We start from the raw sequence: 6,000 nt of genomic DNA, 5'->3' as shown, positions 1-6,000 counted from the left end.
TTTTGAGTTTAGTTGTTTTTATGAGATTTTTATTTTTTACGGCCTGGCCTATAGAGCCGGTATGCTTTCCTGGGTCTAGTGGTCTGTCCATGTCCAAACCCGTAATGGCACAGGTAAGTGTTTAAAGTGGCGCCATCTACTCTTGGCTCATGCTGCCCCCCCGGGACTCATTCTTGATTTCCCTTGGACAGTTACCCTAGAGTCCTGGTTGATGGGTGGTATTCAGGACAGCATGTGGGTAGTTTTAGGCCACTTGGCGGTGACTGGAAAATCCTAAGTGGTAGCGGCGCATTCGAACCCGCATCATCCAGAACGCTGCGAACGCGGGACCGGCACGTTAACCATACAGCCACCGCCTCCCCTGTATCATTACGTGGAATTCAGGAGGCTCCATTTTCAGAAATTACCGCACTAAGCATCACTCACTGGTATCCCAAAGAAAAATATTTGGCTTAGGAACTTAAAATTTTGGCCTAAAACATGTAAAAGTCGACCCTACAACATGTCAAAATATGCTGAGTGTATCACAGTTACAACAAGGGTAGGCCGAGGACTGGGACCATGCACCAGGTCCTCAAGAGAATCTACCGACGCTATAGGCGGCAAATATATAAAAAATGAGCATCACAATTAGGGAGCAGACAAATGTTGGAGATTTTCTAATAACTAGAACAAAAAGTGAATACGGGCAAGTCATATAAGCAGATCTGAAAACACAGGAACAACCAAGGGAAGAAAGTGGCAATCAAGGAATTATTCTAAGAGATCATAGCCAACAGACAACACAGGAAGATGAAATAAGAACATTTGTCCGATCTGGATGCAATGCACTTACATTAGACAGGGAGAGGTGGAGAACCGTTCATCTGGCAGCGGGCTAATAATGACTGCTGATGATGATGATAGTGATGATAACTTTGATGGTGAGGATGAAGGTCGTGTCAACAATGGCTGGTGGTATAAGGTGGTCGTGAAGGCTCAGCTAAGTGCTTCATCTTAAAACGAAACAAAGATTTTACCATCAACCCCATTCTCCAAAGTGAATCGTAAAGTACTACAAATCTTGGTCATTTCTTTAGCGACTTCAATGCACTTTCTGATAATGAGAGAAATTACTTCCCATGGGACTAGGCAAGCAAAGATTATTCAGCCGTGCCGGGGGGGACTTGTTGGCCTTCCTTTTCCCCCCTGAGCGGCTGTCGATTGGGGTCGTCACGGCATTCTAGGAGAGTACTTCGACTATCTTGCTTTAGTTCTTGTCCTTACTGACTTTCCCTTTAATAGAAGTTAATGTATAGTTTCCTGCCCCCTCCCCCACATACAGACACGCACACGCACCCCCCCCCAACACACACTCACGCACTCACTCACGGCATATCCACTCGGCGAGGAATTCGTGGTTAGGGAGCACTTAAAACTTAAAGCTTGTGGACTGAGTCGCGTCAGAAGTTACGTCGGATAAATGAAAGTCCTGGAGTCCAAACCAAGCGGTGAGGGTCTTGGAGACCTTGAAACTTAATCCACAGGAGTGTGTGTGTGTTTGTGTGTGTGTGTGTTTCTTGTGACTGTAGTGTTAGTGGTAGTAGTAGTAGTAGTAGTAGTAGTAGTAGTAGTAGTAGTAGTATTGCGTGTTGTATGCGAATGACTACAATATACTCCACAAAACATCATCATATTTTCCTCATTCCCAAAGAGCAGTAGGAAAGAATCTCTGCCACTAATTCCATTCCAGCACTGTTCACCGCTGACGCCCTAGTGCCTCCCCTCTTCCTTCAGTCCCTCTGTTTCTTCTTCCATGCACCCACCGCCTCCCTCCTGCCGCTGACGCCCTAGTGCCTCCCATCGTCCATTCCTGCCACGCCCACTGCCCTCCCGCACCACCAGGAGAGAGAGAGAGAGAGAGAGAGAGAGAGAGAGAGAGAGAGAGAGAGAGAGAGAGAGAGAGAGAGAGAGAGAGAGAGAGAGAGAGAGAGAGAGAGAGAGAGAATGAAAAATTGAATGAATGAATGAATGAAAAGAATGAACGAATGAAAGGATGAAAAAGAATGAAAGAAAAGGAAAGAAGGAAAAAAGCATGAAAGAATTAAAAAGAATGAAAGAAAGAAAAAAAGAAAAAAAAGAAAAGAAAAAAGAAAAAGAAAAAGTGTACAAGAAAAGAAAGAGAGAATTAGATCATTGAAGAAACAAAGAAATATAAAAGAGAAAGAAAAAAAGAAAGAAAATAAGATTAAAAAACAATGAAAGAAAGAAAAAAAGAAAAAAAGAAAGAAGGCGAGAAAGAGAGAGAGAGAGCCATAAATCTTCCTCATATATCGCAGAAAACTCGGACGAAGAGTGCGGGAGAGTTCGCTGAGCTTCGGCGTTTAAGAGGAGATAATGGTTGGTAATACACCTGATAACGAGCTTCTTACGCACCTTGTCCCTCAGAGCAACACATCTGCATTATCTGAGGCACCCATCCCTTACCTTACCTGTTCCCACAAGACCCGCCACGCCCCCACCAATCCGGGACACACACGCCACGCCCTCACTCACCCAGGACACCCACCCCACGCCCTCACTCACCCAGAACACACGCCACGCCACGCCACGCCACGCCACGTCAGTCCCCGCGGTACTCCACTTTCCTTCCTCACATCCACCCCCGGGGACGTACACTACTTAGCCTTGATTTTCTCTCTTTCTCTCTCTCTGTATATGTACAGAGAGAGAGAGATAGAGAGAGAGAGAGAGAGAGAGAGAGAGAGAGAGAGAGAGAGAGAGAGAGAGAGAGAGAGAGAGAAACTTATCTTTCTATCTGTTTCTCTTTCTATCTCTGTATATTTATATCTATCTATATATCTTTATATCTATCTATCTATCTATCTGCCTGTCTGTCTATTTATCTCTTTTGTCCTCAGTCGCGTAAGCTCGCCGCCACACAGAAAGAAAGTTGTGTGTGTGTGTGTGTGTGTGTGTGTGTGTGTGTGTGTGTGTGTGTGTGTGTGTGTGTGTGTGTGTGTGTGTGTGTGTGTGTGTGTGTGTGTGTGTGTGTGTGTGTGTGTGTGAGGGTAGGGGTTGCGAAGGCTGTTTCCCCCTTCTTCTTGTATAAACACGTATTCCCTACACAGTAGCAACAGTAGCAGCAAGAGACTTTAGAATTCTTGGTGAGTAGTATTACAAGGCCAGGAAAATAGAGGGAAAGAAAGTAAGAGGGAGGCAGGAAATATGTAATTCTCTCCCACTTTCCTCTCACCACATACCTACCCAGTCCCCATCCCCGCCACCTCCGCCCCCTTCCCCCGCCCCCGTCCCTGCTCCCGCCCCCGCCCCCGTCCCTGCTCCCGCCCCCCGCCCCCGTCCCCGCTCCCGCCCCCGCCCCCGTCCCTGCTCCCGCCCCCCGCCCCCGTCCCCGCTCCCGCCCCCCGCCCCCGTCCCCGCTCCCGCCCCCGACCCCGTCCCTGTTCCCGCCCCCGCCTCCGTCCCCGCTGCCGCTGCCTCCGCCTCTCTCTGCCTCCTCTCCACCACGGGGACGAGGCCAGCATTAGACCGGCCCCTTAGGGAGAAAAGAGAGAATGAGAGAGAGAGAGAGAGAGAGAGAGAGAGAGAGAGAGAGAGAGAGAGAGAGAGAGAGAGAGAGAGAGAGAGAGAGAGAGAGAGAGAGAGAGAGAGAGAGAGAGAGACCGACCGACCGACCGACCGACCGAACCGACCGACCGACATTACAGACAGACAGACAGACAGACAGCGGCAAAGTGACAAATGAGAGAATCGAAATAAGAAAGAGATAGCAAAACAGGCAGACACCGACAGAGACAGCAGACAGATAGACAGACTGAGACACAGAAAACTGTCCCCAAAAATACCAAATACATATTTCAAAACCAGGCCAGACTCTGCGTCACTAGAAGAGCTTGCAAATTAATTAAAACAATCCCAACGACTTTTACTTTTCCTTGAGGACGCCGCCGCCCTCTTGAAGCGAGAGACCAATACTTTCCTCCTCTTGAAATTAAACCACGAAAATGGAAAGAAAACGTCGAAATATGGTTTGTTGGAGTAAAAAAGTTTCCAGCCCCCCTCGCGCCCTCATCCCATCCAGAAGACCTTTTCCGACATGCAGGGAATACAGATCCATGTGTTTGGGATCTGATGGTCTATATCCGACTTTCATTTTGTTACTTTTTGTCAGCGAAGTTTAGACAGATGAAAATTACGAGCTTGCCTTGCCGTGCACTCGTCTTCAATGTCCTGCCACGTTCGTAAGATATCATTAATTTTTGTTTGTTTGCTTGTTTTTTTTCCGAGAAGGCTACGATGTTTCTGTTCTATGACTGATCCACTCCTGCCAACCCACCTTTCCGATGTCCGTGCTCGTATGCTCTATTTATGGCACCGCGGTACAGCGTTGCCAGATTATCGTATTCACCACTTCGTATTTATTACTTTTCAGCCTCAAACTCTCGTACCTATACAAATAACGATAGAAAATTGAAGTTAGCGTTAAAACTCCTTTTTATTGATGAGTGTTTGTTTGTTTTAGCTCTAGTTATCGGTCAGAAACTACGAAAATGAAATGCGATGAGTACGATAGTTTGACAACGCTGCCGTGGTATGAAGGGAAAGCGTCTGTCTACGCCTTAGTATCTCGCATCGTACCAGTATCGTACCATCTGTCATATTGAGGTAACGGAAGACGCAACATCCACACTAACACACACATCAATGGACACTTATTTTTTTTAGTGGAGTGTTGAGGGAGAAGGGTGCAACAGACAATCTCTTACTATTCAACATAGCAGTCTTTTGTTTTAAGCTGGAATGTGAAGTTCTGGGTGGCCGGTAACTCTACTCAGTCATGCACTTATTCGTATTTTATTTTTTACACTTTGAATCTTACATGAACTGAGACACAAAAATAATATTGCTTAATCTATTTTTTTCTAATGAAGTATACATGCACAACCTACCAACGACAACAAATTAAAATAGAGAGAGAGAGAGAGAGAGAGAGAGAGAGAGAGAGAGAGAGAGAGAGAGAGAGAGAGAGAGAGAGAGAGAGAGAGAGAGAGAGAGAGAGAGAGAGAGAGAGAGAGAGAGAGAGAGAGAGAGAGAGAGAGAGACTGCTACTATTTCCACACTAAAACCAAAGCGATACCGTATTTAAAAGGAAAGAAAAAAAGATAAAAGTATAACATATTCCTTTCGAAGTGTTTGACCGGAAAACAGAGCGAGACTTGCTAGTGAGCGGTGCCCGGAAACACGACTCCATCTATTGTATCAGACACTAATTGGCTAACCCGACCTTACTTGTGTGGGTGTGTGGATGTGTGTGTGGGTGTGTGTGTGGGTATGTGTGTGTGTGTGTTTGGGGGGGGGGGGTAGGGAGAGGGAACAGAGAAGATGATCCCTTGTATTCGTGTATGATTATTTCTCTGATTCTTTTGTGGTGGTTTAATGCGTTTCCTTCGAGTGAATTTTCCTTTCAGTTTGCACGGAAATCAGAATAATAGCGGTGCGTTTCCAGAGCTATCTTATCCCGCGATGACTTTCACAAAGCTTTTAAGAAACCTGCCACGTTACGACAATTCTTAGCGATCACTTCCCACAACATTGGAAGTGGAATAGTGAATAGGATGAGGGATGAAGAGGAAGACGATGAAGAGGAAGAGGGAAAGGAGGAGGAGAAAGAGGTGGAGGAGGAGAAGGAGGAGGAGGATACGGAGAAGGAGGAGGAGGAGGAGCACGTTGCAAAAAGCTATAGCTCCGCATCTACATATATATCTACGAGAAGGAGAAGGAGAGGAGGAGGAGGAGGAGGAAGAAGAAGTAGATGAAGGTAAAAATGAAGATGAAGAAGAAAAAAGAAAAAAAAGTAAAAGAAAAAGAAAAGAAAAAGGAGAAGCAGATGAAGAAATAGAAGAAGAAGTAGAAGTAGCAGAAGAAGAAAATGAAGACAAAAAGAAGAAAAAAAAGAAGAAAAAGAAAGCGAAAAAAAGAAAAAAAAAGAAAAAAACAAAA

Source organism: Eriocheir sinensis, chromosome 3 (genome assembly GCF_024679095.1).
Source record: "Eriocheir sinensis breed Jianghai 21 chromosome 3, ASM2467909v1, whole genome shotgun sequence".
In the NCBI taxonomy this organism is placed as follows: Eukaryota; Metazoa; Arthropoda; class Malacostraca; order Decapoda; family Varunidae; genus Eriocheir; species Eriocheir sinensis.
This window is presented reverse-complemented; position numbering follows the sequence as displayed.